The sequence below is a fragment of the Salvelinus alpinus genome, chromosome 19 (genome assembly GCF_045679555.1).
Source record: "Salvelinus alpinus chromosome 19, SLU_Salpinus.1, whole genome shotgun sequence".
Lineage (NCBI taxonomy): Eukaryota > Metazoa > Chordata > Actinopteri > Salmoniformes > Salmonidae > Salvelinus > Salvelinus alpinus.
Window position 1 is genome coordinate 7846277 of NC_092104.1, and position 24783 is coordinate 7871059.

A 24783-nucleotide genomic window follows, 5' to 3' on the forward strand; every position below is an offset into this window, starting at 1 on the left:
AGCAGAACGAGGGAGAGAGAGAAAGGAAAGACAAGGAGAACGAGGGAGAGAGAGAAAGGAAAGACAAGCAGAACGAGGGAGAGAGAAAGGAAAGACAAGGAGAACGAGAGAGAGAGAAAGGAAAGACAATCAGAACGAGGGAGAGAGAGAAAGGAGGGGAAAAAAGAGAAAACACAAAAGACATTGGCTGAAAGCGCTGTCATGGTAGCTATGGTAACCATGTGGCCACCACTTTTATGTAATGGAATCCTATAGAAGACAAAGCAAGCCATAACAATTTCAGATAAAATGATTGCTAAATTATGGATAATTGTAAAAAAATATATATTTAACTAGGCTAGTCAGTTAAGAACAAATTCTTATTTCCAATGACGGCCTACAAACCCGAACGATGCTGGGCCAATTGTGCGCCGCTCTTTGGGACTCCCAATCACAGCCGGTTGTGATACAGCCTGGATTCGAACCAGGGTGTCTGTAGTGACGCCTCTAGCACTGAGATGCAGTGCCTTAGACCGCTGCGCCACTTGGGAGCCCATAAATGATAGATAAATGGTGGAAAAACAGTAGAGATAGAAGTGTGATTCCACGTGACTAGGACTAGGGGTCTGAAGTTTTCCTGTTTTCCTCATTAGCACAGTGGCTGTAGATGCTAGTAGGTCATAGAATCATAGTCCTAGAGTAATTCTTAGGGATTATATGGCGTGTATGGGGTCATAGTGTCAGAGCAGCTGACCAGCTGGATGGATAATAGGCTGTAGAGACATCTGGCGATGAGGAGGCAGCCCAGTTATGGAGGGTTATGGAGAGGGTTATGGAGAGGTTATGGAGAGGGTTATGGAGGGTTATGGAGGGTTATGGAGAGGGTTATGGAGAGGGTTATGGAGGGTTATGGAGAGGGTTATGGAGGGTTATGGAGAGGGTTATGGAGAGGGTTATGGAGAGGTTATGGAGGGTTATGGAGAGGGTTATGGAGAGGGTTATGGAGTGTTATGGAGGGTTATGGAGAGGGTTATGGAGAGGGTTATGGAGAGGTTATGGAGAGGGTTATGGAGGGTTATGGAGAGGGTTATGGAGGGTTATGGAGAGGGTTATGGAGAGGGTTATGGAGAGGTTATGGAGGTGGTTATGGAGGGTTATGGAGAGGGTTATGGAGAGGTTATGGAGAGGGTTATGGAGGGTTATGGAGAGGGTTATGGAGGGTTATGAAGAGGGTTATGGAGAGGGTTATGGAGAGGTTATGGAGGGTTATGGAGAGGGTTATGGAGAGGGTTATGGAGAGGTTATGGAGGTGGTTATGGAGGGTTATGGAGAGGGTTATGGAGGGTTATGGAGAGGGTTATGGAGAGGGTTATGGAGAGGGTTATGGAGGGTTATGGAGAGGGTTATGGAGAGGGTTATGGAGAGGGTTATGGAGGGTTATGGAAGGTTATGGAGAGGGTTATGGAGAGGGTTATGGAGAGTTATGGAGAGGGTTATGGAGGGTTATGGAGGGTTATGGAGAGGGTTATGGAGAGGGTTATGGAGGGTTATGGAGAGGGTTATGGAGGGTTATGGAGAGGGTTATGGAGGGTTATGAGAAGAGGGTTATGGAAGGGTTATGGAGAGGGTTATGGAGAGGGTTATGGAGAGGGTTATGGAGAGGGTTATGGAAGAGTTATGGAGAGGGTTATGGAGGGTTATGGAGGGTTATGGAGAGGGTTATGGAGGGTTATGGAGAGGGTTATGGAGGGTTATGGAGAGGGTTATGGAGAGGGTTATGGAGAGGGTTATGGAGGGTTATGGAGAGGGTTATGGAGAGGGTTATGGAGGGTTATGGAGAGGGTTATGGAGAGGGTTATGGAGAGGGTTATGGAGAGGGTTATGGAGAGGGTTATGGAGAGGGTTATGGAGAGGTTATGGAGGGTTATGGAGAGGGTTATGGAGAGGTTATGGAGGTGGTTATGGAGGGTTATGGAGAGGGTTATGGAGGGTTATGGAGAGGGTTATGGAGAGGGTTATGGAGAGGGTTATGGAGGGTTATGGAGAGGGTTATGGAGGGTTATGGAGGGTTATGGAGGGTTATGGAGAGGGTTATGGAGAGGGTTATGGAGAGGGTTATGGAGAGGGTTATGGAGAGGTTATGGAGGGTTATGGAGAGGGTTATGGAGAGGGTTATGGAGAGGTTATGGAGGTGGTTATGGAGGGTTATGGAGAGGGTTATGGAGGGTTATGGAGAGGGTTATGGAGAGGGTTATGGAGAGGGTTATGGAGAGGGTTATGGAGGGTTATGGAGATGGTTATGGAGAGGGTTATGGAGGGTTATGGAGAGGGTTATGGAGAGGGTTATGGAGGGTTATGGAGAGGGTTATGGAGAGGGTTATGGAGGGTTATGGAGAGGGTTATGGAGAGGGTTATGGAGAGGGTTATGGAGAGGGTTGTGGAGAGGGTTATGGAGAGGGTTATGGAGAGGGTTATGGAGGGTTATGGAGGGTTATGGAGAGGGTTATGGAGAGGGTTATGGGTTATTAGCTTGTTGATGTTGTTGTTGGCCAGTCATAAGTCATCAACAAGGCAATAGGCTCCAGTCATAGAGCCTCCATGTGGGGCAAAAGTTAGGAGATATCTAATCAATGGAAGATGGAATTAAAATAATGGAATTAAAAGTTAAAGGAGAAGGACAGGCTACAACGACCAAGAGCCAACAGGTAGACTACTACTTTATAGTCTGAATGGAGTTGTTGTTATTTGTAACTGTAGGATGAGAAAGTACATGACGCATCAAGTAGCCTATAGCTGTGTTTCGAATACCCATACCAACATACTGTATACTACATAATTAATGAGTATATATTGCATACTATATACTATTAGTTCATTTTAGTATACTGTAAACGGGACAGTATCCTTTCAGTTGAGAGTACTAGCTCTTCGCAGGTCTACCGGAAGTTGATGCTGTTGCTATGCAACCTCTTGCTAGCTTGTTAGCATAACAAATTACAAGTTAGACATTTTATGACTTCGGGTGTGTTCTTAAATTCAATCTGGAGTGCCAGAGTGCGCTTGTAAATTCACCTGGCCATAAGAAGCTAGCTAACATACCAGCACATACCGCTGTAATGATATGGTATGTGGTTCATATTTTTGATGTGGGTACTTTTCAATTGAATGCCTATACAGTATGTAATGGGACAGGACCCAGATTGCAGTTCCTATGGCTTCCGCTATATGTCAACAGTCTTTAGACATTGTTTCAGGCTTGTTTTCTGAAAAATTAGGAAGAATGAGCCCATACTTTCAGTGGACTGTAGAAAAAAGCAGAGCTGGTTTGCGCGCGTGACCGATTGCATGCCCTTCGTAATTTTTCCTTTCTATTGAAAACGCTATTGTCCGGTTGAAATATTATCGATTATTTAGACAATAGACAACTTGAGGATTAATTGTAAACATCGTTTGACATGTTTCGACAAACTTTACCAGTAGTATTAGGATATATTCGTCTGCATGTCGTGACCGCCTTTGAGCCAGTGGATTACTGAACAAAACGCGCCAACAAAACTGAGTTCTTGGGAAATAAAGAGGGACTTTATCGAACAAAACTAACATTTATTGTGTAGCTGGGACTCTTGTGACTGCAACCATATGAAGATCATCAAAGGTAAGTGATTCATTTTATTGCTATTTCTGACTTTTGTAATTCCTTTACTTGGTTGTAATTCCTTTACTTGGTTTGTATGCTTTTGTAAGCGGGGCGCTGTCCTCAGATAATCGCATGGTATGCTTTCGCCGTAAAGCCTTTTTGAAATCTGACACAGCGGCTGGATTAACAAGAAGTTAATCTTTAAGCCGATGTATAACACTTGTATTTTTATGAATGTTTAATTTGACTATTTCTGTATTTTGAATTTGGCGCTCTGCAATTTCACCGGATGTTGGCCAGGTGGGACGCTAGCGTCCCACATGGCCATAAGAAGCTAGCTAACATACCGGTACATACTGCTGTAATGATATGCTATATGTGGTTCGTAAGGATAGCGTAGCTAACAAATTGTCAGCCAACAGAAAGTGTAAGGTAACTTATTTGAAAAGTATTTACTTTATTACATTGCTCAACATTTTATTAACATTTGTCATAATTAGTTAAAGCAATGAATTTGTAGTCGCTCTCGTTGGACTTCGGCTGCATATTTTCCGCTGTTTTCTTCAAATCTGAAAACGATGTGAAGCCACGCCCATTTCCCTGAAGAATTGCATTGTGGGCTCTAAAGTACGGAAATAGTGTCCTCTGCGTGTATACTTCATATTTTGGCGAATTTAGTACGACATCCGGGAACATTTGGCATACTAACTATATCCATACTATGACCAATAAGCATACTATATACACTCAATTCACGTCACAAATAGTACAGTTAGTGTGGGTAGTATGAGTATCCGAACACAGCTCATCTAGCTAGCTTAACTAGCGTCTCCCGGGTTGATGCAGTCAAGACAGGTACAACGTAATCATATTTGGTGATAAATAACCTAGCTATGGTAGCTATTAGTATACTATGGCAGCTATTAGTCTACTATGGCAACTATTAGTCTACTATGGCAACTATTAGTACAGTGAGGGAAAAAAGTATTTGATCCCCTGCTGATTTTGTACGTTTGCCCACTGACAAAGAAATTATCAGTCTATAATTTTAATGGTAGTTTTATTTGAACAGTGAGAGACAGAATAACAACAAAAATATCCAGAAAAATGCATGTCAAAAATGTTATAAATTGATTTGCATTTTAATGAGGGAAATAAGTATTTGACCCCTTCTCAATCAAAAAGATTTCTGGCTCCCAGGTGTCTTTCATACAGGTAACGAACGGAGATTAGGAGCACACTCTTAAAGGGAGTGCTCCTAATCTCAGTTTCTTACCTGTATAAAAGATACCTGTCCACAGAAGCAATCAATCAATCAGATTCCAAACTCTCCACCATGGCCAAGACCAAAGAGCTCTCCAAGGATGTCAGGGACAAGATTGTAGACCTACACAAGGCTGGAATGGGCTACAAGACCATCGCCAAGCAGCTTGGTGAGAAGGTGACAACAGTTTCTGTGATTATTCGCAAATGGAAGAAACACAAAAGAACTGTCAATCTCCCTCAGCCTGGGGCTCCATGCAAGATCTCACCTCGTGGAGTTGCAATGATCATGAGAACGGTGAGGAATCAGCCCAGAACTACACAGGAGGATCTTGTCAATGATCTCAAGGCAGCTGGGACCATAGTCATCAAGAAAACAATTGGTAACACACTATGCCGTGAAGGACTGAAATCCTGCAGCGCCCGCAAGGTCCCCCTGCTCAAGAAAGCACATATACATGCCCGTCTGAAGTTTGCCAATGAACATCTGAATGATTCAGAGGACAACTGGGTGAACGTGTTGTGGTCAGATGAGACCAAAATGGAGTTCTTTGGCATCAACCCAACTTGCCGTGTTTGGAGGAGGAGGAATGCTGCCTATGACCCCAAGAAACCATCCCCACCGTCAAACATGGAGGTGGAAACATTATGCTTTGGGGGTGTTTTTCTGCTAAAGGGACAGGACAACTTCACCGCATCAAAGGGACGATGGACGGGGCCATGTACCGTCAAATCTTGGGTGAAAACCTCCTTCCCTCAGCCAGGGTATTGAAAATGGGTCGTGGATGGGTATTCCAGCATGACAATGACCCAAAACACACGGCCAAGGCAACAAAGGAGTGGCTCAAGAAGAAGCACATTAAGGTCCTGGAGTGGCCTAGCCAGTCTCCAGACCTTAATCCCATAGAAAATCTGTGGAGGGAGCTGAAGGTTCGAGTTGCCAAACGTCAGCCTCGAAACCTTAATGACTTGAAGAAGATCTGCAAAGAGGAGTGGGACAAAATCCCTCCTGAGATGTGTGCAAACCTGGTGGCCAACTACAAGAAACGTCTGACCTCTGTGATTGCCAACAAGGGTTTTGCCACCAAGTACTAAGTCATGTTTTGCAGAGGGGTCAAATACTTATTTCCCTCATTAAAATGCAAATCAATTCATAAAATTTTTGACATGCGTTTTTCTGGATTTTTTTGTTGATATTCTGTCTCTCACTGTTCAAATAAACCTACCATTAAAATTATAGACTGATAATTTCTTTGTCAGTGGGCAAACGTACAAAATCAGCAGGGGATCAAATACTTTTTTCCCTCACTGTATACTACAGCGCGAGTCGGCTTGGTTGGTTGAAGTCTCTCGTCCCTCCCTCACTCCTCCGTGTCACTCACTCACACTGACAGTAGCCAGTGCACACAGCACGGCCCCTGCTAGCGCGTCACCTCGCTCTGCCTCCTCTCCCTCACGCTTTATCAGCTCTGGTTAATAAAGTAGATTAGAAAGTGACTATTCTGCTGCTTCCCTCGCTCGGATCAGACCGGGTTTGGATCCAAGCAGGTCTATACGAAATGGGTGTACAGTCGTGGCCAAAAGTTTTAAGAATGACACAAATATTTTAAAAAGTTTGCTGCTTCTGTGTTTTTAGATATTTTTGTCAGATGTTACTATGAAATGCTGAAGTATAATTACAAGCATTTCATAAGTGTCAAAGGCTTTTATTGACAATTCTATGAAGTTGATGCAGAGTCAATATTTGCAGTGTTGACCCTTCTTTTTCAAGACCTCTGCAATCCGCCCTGGCAATTAACTTCTGGGCCACATCCTGACTGATGGCAGCCCATTCTTGCATAATCAATGCTTGGAGTTTGTGGGTTTTTGTTTGTCCACTCGCCTCTTGTGGATTGACCACAAGTTCTCAATGGGAGTAAGGTCTGAGGTGTTTACTGGCCATGGACCCAAAATATCGATGTTTTGTTCCCCGAGCCACTTAGTTATCACTTTTGCCTTATTGCAAGGTTCTCCATCATGCTGGAAAAAGCATTGTTCGTCACCAAACTGTTCCTGGATGGTTGGGTGAAGTTGCTCTCGGAGGATGTGTTGGTACCATTCTTTATTCATGCCTGTGTTCTTAGGCAAAATTGTGAATGAGCCCATTCCACTGGCTGAGAACCAACCCCACACATGAATGGTCTCAGGATGCTTTACTGTTGGCATGACACAGGACTGATGGTAGCGCTCACCTTGTCTTCTCCGGACAAGCTTTTTTCCGGATGCCCCAAACAAACGGAAAGGGGATTCATCAGAGAAAATGACTTTACCCCAGTCCTCCGCAATCCAATCCCTGTACCTTTTGCAGAATATCAGTCTGTCCCTGATGTTTTTCCTGGAGTGAAGTGGCTTCTTTGCTGCCCTTCTTGACACCAGGCCATCCTCCTAAAGTCTTCGCCTCACTGTGCATGCAGATGCACTCACACCTGCCTGCTGCCATTCCTGAGCAAGCTCTGTACTGGTGGTGCCCCGAAGCTTGCTCTAACAGCAATTGTTTTTTGGTAGAACAAACGTGAGTAATTCAGTTCTGGGTTGCATTCAGTTCGATTGCTATGTTGCGTAACGTCTTGTACTAATCATTAGCTTGATTATTGCTTCCCACATTCCCCCCTTTCATCATAGGGGAACATCCTACCCCAGCTACCCCTGCTACCCCTGCTACCACTCCTACCCCTGCTACCACTCCTACCCCTGCTACCCCTGCTACCCCTGCTACCCCTGCTACCCCTGCTACCACTCCTACCCCTGCTACCCTCCTACCCCTGCTACCACTCCTACCCCTGCTACCCCTGCTACTCCTCCTACCATTCCTACCCCTGCTACCATCCTACCCCTGCTACCCCTCCTACCCCTGCTACCCCTGCTACCCCTGCTACCCTCCTACCCCTGCTACTCCTCCTACCCTTCCTACCCCTGCTACCCCTCCTACCCTCCTACCCCTTCTACCCTCCTACCCCTGCTACCCCTGCTACCCTCCTACCCCTGCTACCCCTGCTATCCCTGCTACCCCTGCTACTCCTCCTACCCTTCCTACCCCTGCTACCCCTCATACCCTCCTACCCCTGCTACTCCTCCTACCCTTCCTACCCCTCCTACCCCTCCTACCCTCCTACCCCTGCTACCCTCCTACCCCTGCTACCCCTGCTACCCTCCTACCCCTGCTACCCTCCTACCCCTGCTAACCCTGCTACCCTCCTACCCCTGCTACCCCTGCTACCCTCCTACCCCTGCTACCCTCATACCCCTGCTACCCCTCCTACCCTCCTACCCCTGCTACTCCTTCTACCCTTCCTACCCCTTCTACCCCTTCTACCCTCCTACCCCTAATACCCCTGCTACCCCTCCTACCCTCCTACCCCTGCTACTCCTCCTACCCTTCCTACCCCTGCTACCCCTCCTACCCCTGCTACCCCTGCTACCCTGCTACCCCTGCTACCCCTGCTACCCTCCTACCCCTTCTACCCCTGCTACCACTCCTACCCCTAATACCCCTTCTACCACTCCTACCCCTAATACCCCTGCTACCCCTAATACCCCTGCTACCCCTGCTACCCCTCCTACCCCTGCTACCCCTGCTCTACCACTCCTACCCCTAATACCCCTGCTACCCCTGCTACCCTCCTACCCCTCCTACCCCTGCTACCACTCCTACCCCTGCTACCCCTGCTACCACTCCTACCCCTAATACCCCTGCTACCCCTGCTACCCCTCCTACCCCTAATACCCCTCCTACTCCTCCTACCTTTCCTACCCCTGCTACCCCTCCTACCTTCCTACCCCTGATACCCTCCTACCCCTGCTACCCCTGCTACCCTCCTACCCCTGCTACCCCTGCTATCCCTGCTACCCTCCTACCCCTTCTACCCCTGCTACCACTCATACCCCTAATACCCCTGCTACCACTCCTACCCCTAATACCCCTGCTACCCTCCTACCCCTAATACCCCTGCTACCACTCCTACCCCTGCTACCCTTCTACCCCTGCTACCCTTCTACCCCTGCTACCCCTAATACCCCTGCTACCCCTGCTACCACTCCTACCCCTAATACCCCTGCTACCCCTGCTACCCTCCTACCCCTAATACCCCTGCTACCCTCCTACCCCTGCTACCCCTGCTACCACTCCTACCCCTGCTACCCCTGCTACCCTCCTACCCCTGCTACCCTCCTACCCCTGCTACCCCTGCTACCACTCCTACCCCTAATACCCCTTCTACCCTCCTACCCCTAATACCCCTGCTACCCCTGCTACCCTCCTACCCCTAATACTCCTGCTACCACTCCTACCCCTAATACCCCTTCTACCCCTGCTACCCTCCTACCCCTGCTACCCTCCTACCCCTGCTACCCCTGCTACCACTCCTACCCCTAATACCCCTGCTACCCCTGCTACCACTCCTACCCCTAATACCCCTGCTACCACTCCTACCCCTAATACCCCTGCTACCCCTGCTACCCTCCTACCCTGCTACCCTCCTACCCCTTCTACCCCTGCTACCCTCCTACCCCTGCTACCCCTGCTACCCTCCTACCCCTTCTACCCCTCCTACCCCTGCTACCACTCCTACCCCTAATACCCCTGCTACCCCTCCTACCCCTGCTACCACTCCTACCCCTAATACCCCTGCTACCCCTGCTACCCCTCCTACCCCTAATACCCCTGCTACCCCTTCTACCCTCCTACCCTGATACCCTCCTACCCCTGCTACCCTGCTACCACTCCTACCCCTGCTACCACTCCTACCCCTGCTACCCCTCCTACCCCTAATACCCCTGCTACCCCTGCTACCCTCCTACCCTGCTACCCTCCTACCCCTGCTACCCTGCTACCACTCCTACCCCTGCTACCACTCCTACCCCTGCTACCCCTCCTACCCCTGCTACCACTCCTACCCCACAGGAAATATATTGAAAGTATATTGACCTTTGCCCTGGAGAGATTGGAAATCCCTAATCAACACCTGCCTACATGTCAGGAATTTACACAAGAATGCTGTGTGTGTGCATGCGTGTGTGCGTGCGTCTGTGTGTGTGTGTATGTGTACATGCGCGTGAATGTGTGTGTGTACATGCGTGTGTGTCCGTGTGTCCGTGCTTAATGAGTGTGTGTGTGCTTAATGAGTGTGTGCTTAATGCTTAATGAGTGTGTGTGTGTGTCCGTATGTGTGTCCGTGTGTGTGTGTGCTTAATGAGTGTGTGCGTGTGTGCTTAATGAGTGTGTGTGTGTGTCCGTATGTGTGTGTGTCCGTGTGTGTGTGTGTCCGTGTGTGTGTGCTTAATGAGTGTGTGTGTGTCCGTGTGTGTGTGTGCTTAATGAGTGTGTGTGTGTGTCCGTGTGTGTGTGTGCTTAATGAGTGTGTGTGTGTGTCCGTGTGTGTGTGTGCTTAATGAGTGTGTGTGTGTGTGTGTCCGTGTGTGCTTAATGAGTGTGTGTGTGTGTCCGTGTGTGTGTGTGCTTAATGAGTGTGTGTGTGTGTGTGTCCGTGTGTGTGTGTGCTCAATGAGTGTGTGTGTGTATTGTAACAGTTGTTGGTTCACTCATGTTTTTATTTTAATTGTAATTATCACCTCTGCAGCAGCACGGTTTTGGCACATCTCCCGATGCGCTGACGAGGGCATAACTGCCGAAACGTGGCAGCCTGCCCCAACGATAATAAAAAGGTGAATCTTTTTGGAGTGCCACCTTTTCCTAATGTTTCTTGAACTTGGGATTTCATTAGAAACGTGCTGTGTTGTGTGTCTGACAGAAAATAAATACCAGCATTAGCAGCAGGCTTTAATCCAGAGGGGAGGAATGACAGACATAAGACAGCTGGTTTTAAGAGAGAGAGAGAGAGAGAGAGAGAGAGAGAGAGAGAGTCATGCTCAACATGAGCTCCTGATATATTTGATTTTTTGGGTTTTTAGAATGAGATAAACACTCTAATCGAAGAAGAATTCCAGACAAGAAGTGATGAACAACAACTCTATACATTCAGAATAGAAAAAAAAGTAACTTTGCGCCTCAAGTTAAGAAGTCTTGAGTCTAGCTAGCTAGCTACACAACAAAGACCCAGCCAGCAGACTAACAAGCTAGCCATAAGAAACGAGCTAGAACAAACCTAACAAGGTCAGTTAATACAACTACATCAAACGACCAAACTGAGTGAGTAAACCAAAAAGGAGCACGGACTAACTGTAAACATATCTTCAGTCTTTTGTGTGAGGATTTTTCACTATATTTGCTGATTTTTGAAAGTAGCGCGAACAGCAGACGAACAAATCGGTTGCCATGGCAACGGGGCAGCAGAACAGCGCAGCAGTAGCGGTAGTAGCAGAGCGCACAGACACCATGTCCGCACTCCCCCTCAGCGCAGAATCCATTCTCTACCCAAAAAAGGCCAAAAATGACACAATGAGGAAAGCTTTCAAACAGAAACTACTAGAGGAGAGGCCAGAAACCCTTTTTGCAGACCTCTACAAAAACGGTGACGTGAGTAATCTCATCTTCCTCACTGACCAGCCAAATGCATGGCGCTCAGCAGTCTGCTCTCACTACCCATGCATAAAGAAAGAGGGAATCTGTAATGGGTGGAAGCTGAAAATCAAAGAGACAGACGACCCTGACAGCACCATGATAACAATCAACCTCTACAAGACTGGGACTGTCATGGTGCAAGGTAACATCAGGCTGTTTGAAACAGACTTTCAGACCATTAAGGAGAGAGCGGAGAGAGAGAAGGACACCACCAGTGACACGCCCTCCCACAAGACAAACTCCCCCAGCACCACCCTCACCCTTACCCTCCCCACCCAACAAGGCACATCCAGCACCTCTCTTCCCACCATAGTGGAGGACACGCCCCAAGAGGAGAGCGACCCCCTCAGTGCAGAGCAGGCTCAGGCCCTCTTCACCACCATGGCTGCCATGAGGGATGAGTTCACCAAACTGGAGGGGGAGGTGGTCCTGCTCAGGGAGAGCGTGAGCAAACAGCAACCAGACAACCACACCTTAGAGGAGCTCCTAACCAAGGTGAGGACAGAGCAGGACAGCAGCTTTGCAACACAGCTGAAAGAGGTTCAGCAAGAGAGAGACGGACTCAAGAGAGAGCTGGCTGATCTAACAAAGGAGGTGAGAGAGCTCCAAAAAGACAGGCAGAGCAGCAATAAGGAGCTGACCGCACTAAGAGAGGAGCTGCAGGAGAGAAAGAGAGCAGAGGACAGGCTGCAGGAGCAGATAGATCACCACCCTATGACCTGCCCTCACACAGCAGAGGAGCCCAGCTCAACCAGCCAGACTTCCCCAGCCCTGGCTGCTGCACCCCTCCTCCCCAACCCACAGAACAGCCTCCCACTGACAGTGGCACCCACACAGACCAGCCACACCCCAGCTCCAACACCCACCAGCCCCCCCTCTGCCCCCCCCAGTCCAGAAGAAACACTGGCTGACATCGTCCTGTTAATGGACTCAAATGGGAAGTATGTTCAGGAGAAGAAACTTTTCCCTAGACACAAAACGAGAAAGGTGTGGTGCCCAACAACGCAAAGTGTCATGGAGCTGCTTGATAAGAACCATCTCGGGTCGCCAAGCCACATAATCATACATACCGGAAGCAATTCTGCTTTTGGGCTAAAGAGCAGAAACCCAGACTTCCTGAAAGAAATTGATGATGTTGATATTTTAGTACTACAGGAAACATGGTGCAGAGGTGATGTTTCCACTGGCTGCCCACTAGGTTATAGGGAGATAATCATACCATCCACTAAATTAAAAGGAATCAAACAGGGCAGAGACTCAGGGGGAATGCTAATATGGTATAAATCTGAACTAATTAATTCAATCGAATTGATCAAAACAGGAGAATTCTTTATCTGGTTAAAAATCAACAAGGAAGCTATCTTGACAGATAAAAATGTCTTCCTCTGTGCCACATACATTCCCCCCTCAGAGTCACCCTACTTCAACGAAGAGAGCTTCTCCATTCTAGAGGGAGAGATTAGTCACTTTCAGGCCCAAGGCAACGTACTGGTCTGTGGAGACCTGAATGCTAGAATAGCAGAAGAACAAGACACTATTAACAGTCATGGGGATAAACACCTACCAGGAAGCAATAACCTTTCCCTCCCCACATACCCCCACAGAAACAACTATGACAAAGTGAAAAACAAAAATGGATTACAGCTCCTGAGGCTCTGTCGAACACTGGGTCTGTACATAGTCAATGGCAGGCTGAGAGGAGACTCTTTTGGTAGGTACACCTACAGCTCATCCCTTGGCAGCAGCACTGTAGACTACTTCCTCACCGACCTAAACCCAGAGTCTCTCAGAGCCTTCACAGTCAGCCCACTAACACCTCTCTCAGACCACAGTAAAATCACAGTGTATCTGAGAAGAGCAGAACCCAACCATGAAGCATCATGGCCCAATCAATTACATGGTACTAAACAAGCCTATAGATGGAGTGCAAACAGTACAGACATCTACCAAAAAGCAATTAGTAGCCAAAAAATACAATCTCTCCTGGACAACTTTTTAGCCTTAACATTCTCCTTCAGCAATGAAGGTGTAAATTTGGCCGTTAGGAACATAAACTTTATATTTGACAAATTAGCCTCCTTGGCTAATCTAAAGAAGCATAAGAGCAAACCAAAAATAACAGATAATGAAAAATGGTTTGATAATGATTGCAAAAATCTAAGAAAGTCATTGAGAAATATATCTAATCAAAAACACAGAGAACCAGACAACAAAAATATACGCCTTCAATATGGGGAAACACTGAAGCAATACAAACGCACCCTAAGAACAAAAAAGGAACAGCACATTAGAAATCAGCTGGATGGAATTGAGGAATCCATAGAATCAAACCACTTCTGGGAGAATTGGAATAAATTAAACAAACCTCATCATGAGGAGTTGGCTATCCAAAATGGGGATATGTGGAGAAATCACTTTGCAAACCTCTACAGCAATATAACAAAGAGCCCAGAACAAAAAGATATACAAGATAAATTACAAATCCTTGAATTAGCAGTCAAAGACTATCAGAATCCTGTGGATACCCAAATTACAGAAGAAGAATTATTGGAAAAAATATGCAATCTCCAACCCAAAAAGGCCTGTGGTGCTGATGGGATTTTAAATGAAATGATCAAATATACAGACCACAAATTCAAATTGGCTATACTCAAACTCTTCAACATTATCCTCACTGCAGGTATTTTCCCCGATATTTGGAACCAGGGATTGATCACACCAATCTATAAAAATGGAGACAAATTTGACCCAAATAATTACAGAGGAATATGCGTTAACAGCAACTTGGGGAAAATTCTCTGCAGTATTATAAATAGCAGACTACATCATTTCCTTGACGAACACAACGTCCTGAGCAGAAGCCAGATTGGATTTCTAAAAAATTATCGTACAACAGACCACATTTACACCCTCCACACTCTAATTGATAAACAAGTTAACCAAAACAAAGGCAAAATCTACTCGTGTTTTGTAGATTTCAAGAAAGCATTTGATTCAATTTGGCACGAAGGTCTTTTTTATAAACTAATAGAAAGTGGTATTGGAGGGAAAACATATGATTTTATTAAATCAATGTACACTAAAAACAAATGTGCGGTTAAAATTGGCAACAAGCAAACAGACTTCTTCTCTCAGGGGCGGGGAGTGAAACAGGGCTGCCCAATAAGTCCAACATTATTTAACATCTACATTAATGAATTGGCAAAAACATTAGAAGAATCGGCAGCACCTGGTATCACCCTACACAACACTGAAATCAAGTGTCTGCTGTACGCAGATGACCTGGTGCTGCTGTCTCCCACTAAAGAGGGGTTACAGCAACACCTAGATCATCTTCACAGGTTCTGTCAGACTTGGGCTCTGACCGTTAACCTAAAAAAAACAAATATAATGATATTCCAAAAAAGGTCCGGAAATAAGGATGACAAATATAAATTCTATTTGGACACAGTTCTATTAGAACACACCAAAAACTACACATATCTAGGACTAAATATCAGCAACACAGGTAGCTTTCACATGGCTGTGAATGAGCTGAGAGACAAAGCAAGAAGAGCATTCTATGCCATTAAAAGGAACATCAAAATTGAAATTCCAATTAGAATCTGGCTCAAAATTTTTCAATCAGTTATAGAACCAATTGCTCTATATGGCAGTGAAGTATGGGGTCCGCTGTCTAATAATGAATTTACTAAATGGGACAAACATCCAATTGAAGTATTGCATGCAGAGTTTTGCAAGACTGTATTGCAAGTACAAAGAAAAACTCCAAATAACGCATGTAGGGCAGAATTGGGCCAATATCCCCTCCTCATTCGAATAGAAAAAAGAGCCATCAAATTTTACAACCATCTAAAAACAAGTGACCCTAAAACATTCCATCACACAGCTCTACAATGTCAAGAGATGAAACCAGAGAAGAGTCCCCTCAGCCAGCTGGTTCTGAGGCTCAGTTCACCAACCCAAACCAACCCCATAGAGCCTCGGGACAGCCCTCAGAAAATCTGGCCCAACCAAATCATCACAAAACAAAAAGAAAAATATATAACCTATTGGAAAGACACCACAAAAAATCAAAGTAAACTTCAATGCTATTTGGCTCTAAACAGACAGTACATGGTGGCAGACTATCTGACCACTGTGACTGATAGAAAACTGAGGAAAACATTGACTAGGTACAGACTCAGTGAGCACAGTCTGGCTATAGAGACCGGTCGTCACAGACAAACCTGGCTGCCCAGGGAGGACAGGCTGTGCTCACTCTGCTCCAGGGGAGAGGTAGAGACAGAAGTGCATTTCCTACTACACTGTGACAAATACTCAGACCTAAGAGCATATTTCTTTCCCAAAATTATAATTCAATACAAAGAATTTGAAACTATAAAAGATGAAGAAAAATTCAAATATTTATTGGGTGAAAAGCCAAAATGTGCAGTTTTGGCAGCCAAATATGTGTCCTCCTGCCACAGCCTGAGGGACAGCCAGTGAAAAATGCAAAGTAATGTTGATAATATTTCCCATTTAGCTTAGTTTTGTTTTGTCTTTCGTACCAGGTCATGTGTCTTCTCAGTCATGTTGACACTGGTCTACTACTGTTGCTTTAATGTATTGTTGTTCTGATTAATATTGTTGTTGTAGCTGTTATTAATGGTAATCCCATGTCCACTACTACTATTATTATTGCTGTTAATCCCACCATTTATTTATATATAAATATATATATATTTTGTGTATATATATACATATATATTTTATTTACATTTTTCGATATGTATACTTTGACAATGTAAGTAATAATAACTTGCCATGTCAATAAAGTCAATTGAATTGAATTGAGAGAGAGAGAACAGCTTCATGTAACGACAGTGGTTATTTTAGATTTCAGTGACAAGATACACCGGGCTGACAGAAATAATTACAAATGGAGAAAGAAGGAAAATAAAATGTCACTGCATCTTGAGAGCCTAGAAGGACCTGAACATTACTCCTGTACCATTCAGAACAGTGGTTCCTGTACCATTCAGAACAGTGGTTCTTGTACCATTCAGAACAGTGGTTCCTGTACCATTCAGAACAGTGGTTCCTGTACCATTCAGAACAGTGGTTCCTGTACCATTCAGAACAGTGGTTCTTGTACCATTCAGAACAGTGGTTCCTGTACCATTCAGAACAGTGGTTCCTGTACCATTCAGAACAGTGGTTCTTGTACCATTCAGAACAGTGGTTCCTGTACCATTCAGAACAGTGGTTCTTGTACCATTCAGAACAGTGGTTCCTGTACCATTCAGAACAGTGGTTCCTGTACCATTCAGAACAGTGGTTCCTGTACCATTCAGAACAGTGGTTCCTGTACCATTCAGAACAGTGGTTCCTGTACCATTCAGAACAGTGGTTCCTGTACCATTCAGAACAGTGGTTCCTGTACCATTCAGAACAGTGGTTCCTGTACCATTCAGAACAGTGGTTCTCGTACCATTCAGAACAGTGGTCCTCGTACCATTCAGAACAGTGGTTCTCGTACCATTCAGAACAGTGGTTCTCGTACCATTCAGAACAGTGGTCCTCGTACCATTCAGAACAGTGGTTCTCGTACCATTCAGAACAGTGGTTCTCGTACCATTCAGAACAGTGGTCCTCGTACCATTCAGAACAGTGGTCCTCGTACCATTCAGAACAGTGGTCCTCGTACCATTCAGAACAGTGATCCCCAAATGTCTCAGCACCCATCAGTGTTAATTTCGTCAACGATAACTATGACTAAATATACTTATCAACGACCTACTTTTCCTGAATAAAACTATGACAATAACGAGACGCCCTGGAAAAAAAACAACAACCATTACAAATTACTTGTCATTTTAGTCACCATAAATGTGAAGAGACGACAATTCCATGTGATTGAACATCAAGCTCCTTTTCATCTCTTTGTCCAATCATACATTCGGAATATTTCACGCAATCCTCTCATTGGCAGAATTGGCATCTTTCAGTTGCGCGACCTGATTGATTGGTCTCCCGAGTGGAACAACGTTCTAAGGCACTGCATCTCAGTGCTTGAGGCGTCACTACAGACCCTGGTTTGATTCCAGGCTGTATCACAACGGGCCGTGATTGGGAGTCCCATAGGGCGGCGCACAATTGGCCCAGCGTCGCCCGGGTTTATCCGGGGTAGGCCATCATTGTAAATAACAATGTGTACTTAACTGACTTGCCTAGTTAAATAAAGGTTAAGTCCTCCTCTCCATCTCTCCTTCCCTCATCCCTTCCTCCAGTCCTCTCTCCATCTCTCCTTCCCTCATCCCTTCCTCCAGTCCTCCTCTCTCCATCCATCCTTCCCCCGTCCCTTCCTCCAGTCCTCCTCTCCATCTCTCCTTCCCCCATCCCTTCCTCCAGTCCTCCTCTTCATCTCTCCTTCCCCCGTCCCTTCCTCCAGTCCTCCTCTCTCCTTTCTCCATCTCTCCTTCCCTCATCCCTTCCTCCAGTCCTCCTCTCTCCATCCATCCTTCCCCCATCCCTTCCTCCAGTCCTCCTCTCTCCATCTATCCTTCCCCCTGTCCCTTCCTCCTCTCCATCTCTCCTTCCCTCATCCCTTCCTCCAGTCCTCCTCTCTCCATCCATCCTTCCCCCGTCCCTTCCTCCAGTCCTCCTCTCCATCCATCCTTCCCCCATCCCTTCCTCCAGTCCTCCTCTCCATCTCTCCTTGCCTTCATCATTCCTGACAGAACACTACTGTTCTGTGAGCCTTCTGAGCCATCTTTGGCAGCCTGCCACCGCTAGCTAACAGGACAAGCCTGGTGCTAATCAATTTTATCTTTCTCTTTGCCATCCCAGAAACGACAAATCATCTTTCTGGTCTTATGTAGCCCCCTGTTCCATTCAGGAGGATGTAATGGTTTCCCATTAAAGGAGGAAGCTGCAGCTGAACTTTGACTCCAATGTTTTCCCAGGATTAAAAATAGTGAAAGGAAGGAACAGACACACTTTTGACGGCTAGCGGCCATGTTGGTTAGAGAAGGTATTGTATGTTATTCCATCGCTAACCTAACGTAGCAGACATACTTAAAGGTCCTGACGAGAGAGAAAAAAACTGTCGCGGGAGGTTTTCTTGTTCACTGTTGAACCGATCCAGTAAATGTGGAGGAGGAGTTGAGATGGACTGTCGCCTTGGTAACGTCCAAAAGTCGGAAGTCGCTTCACAGGCTCTCTTTCCATTTCCTCTAACTGGGAGACTAAAACAAGTTCCAAGGAAGGAGATCTGAAAACGCTGATACAACAATCAGGTCAGTTCACCTCATGGGGCTGTAGTATGGGCATGCTGTACTGCGGGCAGAAACCAATAACAAGCATGGAGGGCAGCCACGTCTCAGTCTCTCAATCTCCCAATCCCTCTCTCTGATCCTTGTTCCTGTATTTCCTCCAGGAGATCAGTATTCCCTCCCCTCATCCTGTGTGTTCTGTCACTGGAGGACACTGAAGTATGTATCTATTGTCTCTGCTTACAGCTACCAACCCTATCAATCACACAATCACTTCCCCACTGCCTACACACTATGGATGTGTATAGGGGTGTGTGTGTGTGTGTGTGTGTGTGTGTGTGTGTGTGTGTGTGTGTGTGTGTGTGTGTGTGTGTGTGTGTGTGTGTGTGTGTGTGTGTGTGTGTGGTGTGTGGTGTGTGGTGTGTGGTGCGTGGTGTGTGTGTGTGTGTGTGTGTGTGTGTATGTAGGTTGTCCTTGTGCCAAATTAGAGTTTATGACACAGCACCAGAGCATGACTCACACACACACACACACCACACACACGGTTGACAGTCTAATCATCCATAATTTGTTCATTTGGAAGCTGAATCTGAACGGAGCCAGAGTCTGAGGACACAGAGAGACACAAACTGACACCGTCTCAACCCTTAACAGACAGTCACAGTCAGTACCACGATCTAACCAGTCAGTACCACGATCTAACCAGTCAGTACCACGATCTAACCAGTCAGTACCACGATCTAACCAGTCAGTACCACGATCTAACCAGTCAGTACCACGATCTAACCAGTCAGTACCACGATCTAACCAGTCAGTACCACGATCTAACCAGTCAGTACCACGATCTAACCACAGTCAGTCAGTCTGTACCAGAATCAAACCACAGTCAGTCTGTACCAGAATCAAACCACAGTCAGTCTGTACCAGAATCAAACCACAGTCAGTCTGTACCAGAATCAAACCACAGTCAGTCTGTACCAGAATCAAACCACAGTCAGTCTGTACCAGAATCAAACCAGAGTCAGTCTGTACCAGAATCTAACCACAGTCAGTCTGTACCAGAATCAAACCAGTCAGTCTGTACCAGAATCTAACCACAGTCAGTCTGTACCAGAATCAAACCACAGTCAGTCTGTACCAGAATCAAACCACAGTCAGTCTGTACCAGAATCAAACCACAGTCAGTCTGTACCAGAATCTAACCACAGTCAGTCTGTACCAGAATCTAACCACAGTCAGTCTGTACCAGAATCAAACCACAGTCAGTCTGTACCAGAATCAAACCACAGTCAGTCTGTACCAGAATCAAACCACAGTCAGTCTGTACCAGAATCTAACCACAGTATGAGAGTATGAGCCCAGGTTGACAATCAATCACCAGACAGTCCATTAGTGGATTAGTGACTTTGAAGGCTGAATTGAGCCTGACTGTGTGGTTATGCTCACAGATGGAAAGCCAGAGTGTATGGGTGTAGAGGAGAGAGACAGACAGACAGACTGAGAGAGAGAGACAGAGAGAGAGAGACAGAAAGACAGAGAGAGAGGGAGCGACAGACAGACAGACAGACAGACAGACAGACAGACAGACAGACAGACAGACAGACAGACAGACAGACAGACAGACAGAACAATGTATTGAAACAAATGTCAAATTGGCTTTCTACCAAATTACCAAACAACAGACCACGTATTCACCCTGCACACCCTAATTGACAAACAAACAAACCAAGACGAAGGCAAAGTCTTCTCATGATTTGTTGATTTTAAAAAAGCCTTTGACTCAATTTGGCATGAGGGTCTGCTATACAACTTGATGGAAAGTGGTGCTGGGGGAAAAACACAACATTATAAAAATCAAGCATTTGGTTAAAATTGGTAAAACACACACATTTCTTTCAACAGGGCCATGGGGTGAGTAAGGGACGCAGCTTAAGCCCCACCCTCTTCAACATATACATCAACGAATTGGCGAGGGCACTAGAACAGTCTGCAGCACCCGGCCTCACCCTACTAGAATCTGAAGTCAAATGTCTGCTGTTTGCTGATGATCTGGTGCTTCTGTCCCAAACAAAGGAGGGCCTACAGCAGCACCTAGATCTTCTGCACAGATTCTGTCAGACCTGGGCCCTGACAGTACATCTCAGTAATAAAAAAATTATTGTGTTCCAAAAAATGTCCAGTTGCCAGGACCACAAATACAAATTCCATCTAGAAACCGTTGCACTAGATCACGATACATACCTCGGCCTAAACATCAGCACTACAGGTAACGTCCACAAACCTGTAAACGATCTGAGAGACAAGAAGGGCCTTCTACGCCATCAAAATTAACAGAAAATTAGACATACCAATTAGGATCTGGCTAAAAATACTTGAATAAGTTATAGGACCCATTGCCCTTTACGAATGTGAGGTCTGGGGTCCGCTCACTAACAAAGAATCCAATTTGTAAGTCGCTCTGGATAAGAGCGTCTGCTAAATGACTTAAATGTAAATGTAATGTAATTCACAAAATGGGACAAACACCAAATTGAGACTCTGCATGCAGAATTCTGCAAAAATATCCTCAGTGTACAACGTAAAACACCAAATAATGCATGCAGAGTAGAACAAGGCTGATACCCGCTAATTATCAAAATCCAGAAAAGAGACGTTAAATTCTACAACCACCAAGAAAGGAAGCAATTCCCAAACCGTCCATAACAAAGCCATCACCTACAGAGAGATTAACCTGGAGAAGAGTCCTCTAAGCAAGCTGGTCCTGGGGCTCTGTTCACAAACACAAACAGACCCCACAGAGCCCCAGGACAGCAACACAATTAGATCCAACGAAATCATGAGAAAACAAAAAGATAATTACTTGACACATTGGAAAGAATTAACAAACAAACTAGAATGATATTTGGCCCCAAACAGAGAGTACACAGTGGCAGAATACCTGACCACCGTGACTGACACAAACTTAAGTACAGACCCAGTGAGCATAGCCGTGCTATTGAGAAAGGCCACCGTAGGCAGACCTGGCTCTCAAGAGAAGACAGGATATGTGCACACTGCCCACAAAATGAGGTGGAAACTGAGCTGCACATATTAAACCCATATTCCCCTCAGATTACACAGACCCAAAAATAATTTGAAAAAACGAACACAATTTTGATAAACTTCCATAACCTAACTCCGATATCTACTGGGTGAAATACCACAGTGTGTCATCACAGCAGCAAAATTTGTGACCTGTTGCCACAAGAAAAGGGCAACCAGTGAAGAACAAACACCATTGTAAATTATTTTCCCTTTTGTACTTAATCTATTTTCACAAAGTATGAAATGTTAAATGTCTTTATTCTTTTGGAAATGTTATGAGTGTAATGTTTACTCGTTTGTTTATTATCCATTTCACTTGCTCTGGCAATGTAAACATATGTTTCCCATGCTAATAAAGCCCCTTAAATGGAAAGTGAACTTGAATTGAGAGACCGAGAGGAAGAGAGAGAGAAAGAGGGAAAGATAGAGAGAGACAGAGAGGAAGAGAGCGAGAAAGAGGGAAAGATAGAGAGAGAGAGACAGCAGTGCTGTGGCAGTAATATGTCCCTGTGTCCCTGTGGATTTCAGAATAGAATCTGGCTGCGATGAGGACAGGAGAGGAAATGTGTATATTTGTCTTCACTATTTCAACATCATACATCATTATTAAAGACAGTTCTGCTTTTCTTTTTTTTTTACAACAAAATCCAATAGTGGATGCAGTAGATACTGTATTCTTTGGCTTGTGAAAAATAGGCGAGCATGCAGCCAGTGAGATTGATAGCAGAACGGACACCAACTTACCTCACAGAGATACCTGCAGACATAAATCTATAACCATCAAAAGGAAGAGTGGAATAAAGTTTAAAATCAGCAGAAACACCCCTAAAAAAGGGGGCGATCCACAAGAGGAGCAGAGTCCACACGTCAACAGGAGAGCTTTTTTAAAAAGGCTGAAAAAATGTTAGAACTAAGGGCGTGACTGTCATGTCCCCCCCCCCTCCCCCGGTGTTCCAGGAGCAATCCCATCAGCCTTCGACTCCAGAGGTGGACGGAGAGGTAAGTAGCGCCAGTGCTTGCATCAGTACCGGTCCAAAAAGAGAAACGGAAGGATAAGCAGTTTCTACTTTATCTCTCTTTCTATATTCTCTCTCTTTTTCTCACAGAAGTAAGACTGGCTCAAAACCCCCACCTGTTTCTGTGACACTGTCACTGAGTTTTTCTTTCTCTCCCTCGCTCTCTCTTCTCCTTTAATCTTTCCTTGTCAATATCTATCCCAGTTCTTTCTTATACAGTTGACTCACTCTGGTTCTCTTTCATTCTATCTCTCTCTTTCTCAATCATCCTATTTTTCACACTCGGACACAGTCACTCACACAAGCTCTTTTCTCATCTTTCTTTATCAATCTATGGTCCCTCCATCCTGTTTGTCTTTCTCTCACCTCTCTATCTCTCCTCCTCCCACTCCAGTCGGAGTAAATGCAGCTTGTTGCTCACAGGAAACAGCTGCTCTACGTTTTATGGGCACCCTCTCTCTACCGCTGCTTCACTCTACCGCTCCCTCTCTCTACCGCTGCCTCACTCTCTCTCTACCACACTCTCTCTCTACCACACCCTCCTCTCTCTCTCTATATATATATACTGATCTCTCTCTCTCTCTGAGTCAAGCACCAGCACATCTCTCTCCATATTTTAATTTCCTTAAGACATTCATCCTTTACATAAGACTATTTAACCCAATCACTATTCAGCTGTGGTTTATCATGATCTACACAGAGGTCTTCAAGGGTCCAGCAGACCCAAAATTCTGAGATCCGACCTGGGACCCAAGCGGGTCCTAAATTCTGAGATCCGACCTGGGACCCAAGCGGGTCCTAAATTCTGAGATCCGACCTGGGACCCAAGCGGGTCCTAAATTCTGAGATCCGATCTGGGACCCAAGCGGGTCCTAAATTCTGAGATCCGACCTGGGACCCAAGCGGGTCCTAAATTCTGAGATCCGACCTGGGACCCAAGCGGGTCCTAAATTCTGAGATCCGACCTGGGACCCAAGCGGGTCCTAAATTCTGAGATCCGACCTGGGACCCAAGCGGGTCCTAAATTCTGAGATCCGACCTGGGACCCAAGCGGGTCCTAAATTCTGAGATCCGACCTGGGACCCAAGCTGGTCCTAAATTCTGAGATCCGACCTGGGACCCAAGCTGGTCCTAAATTCTGAGATCCGACCTGGGACCCAAGCGGGTCCTAAATTCTGAGATCCGACCTGGGACCCAAGCGGGTCGTAAATTCAGACTTTTGTCTCGGATCTGGGTGGGGTCTGATATAATTGCCACGGTCTCGGTTACGTGGAATTAAAAAGGATTTACAGACTGGAATTGACTGTTTGTGTGATGAGAACTGCACAAGCTTGTTATCTGTCAGCCAATTGTAGCTCAATAAACCTTATAGCTTACGTTCCAGCTGAAACCGGTTCCAGTTGAAACCGGTTCCAGTTGAAACCGGTTCCAGCTGAAACCGGTTCAAGCTGCTCACCTCACGTGCGAGTAAAAGCAGCCTTGGCCTAGGCTACTGTTGATTGTGAAGAGGAGTTATTTTAAATGACAGTTCGAGGAGAAAGAGCTAAGAGAAGTCGATAAGGGGAATGTCCTCGGGGACGAGTTTTAATCGTGAGGTGGACAAAGATGAGAAGAACGTTGGTCAAATGGACTGACTGTGTGTAACTCGCTATTCAGGTTTAAAACAATTTTCTACCTTTCATTGATTCATTTCCATATTTAACATCAATTGATTAGTCGTTAATACTAATAATTATTATTATAGGGCTGTTGTAAAAGAAATTAGCATTAGCCTATTTCTGTCATTTGTTGGGTAAGCCTACGGTAGGCAATCAAATGTGTTGGTAAAAGCTGCAATACAGGTCCTGGCCTGCTCAAAATTTTTATTTTAGATATAATTCTGTTCAGTCATTTTTGGTGGCCAAACTAAGTTACAGCTGTAATGTTGTGTTTGTCACAATATAAAATAATTACCAGTACTTCTACTAATGCTATTCTCACTCAAACCAGGAA

General features: G+C 45.5%; 1 protein-coding gene across 1 annotated transcript in view; it reads right to left on the bottom strand.

Annotated features, from left to right (window-relative positions):
- LOC139544968 (protein unc-13 homolog B-like) overlaps nucleotides 1-23250 on the bottom strand; it is a 133530-nt gene extending 110280 nt beyond the window's left edge. Inside the window, exon 1 of the mRNA XM_071352221.1 lies at nucleotides 22520-23250. The gene's annotated coding sequence lies outside the window, so the exon portion shown is untranslated. The remainder of the gene's footprint in view (nucleotides 1-22519) is intronic.
- Between the last annotated feature and the right edge of the window lie 1533 nt (nucleotides 23251-24783).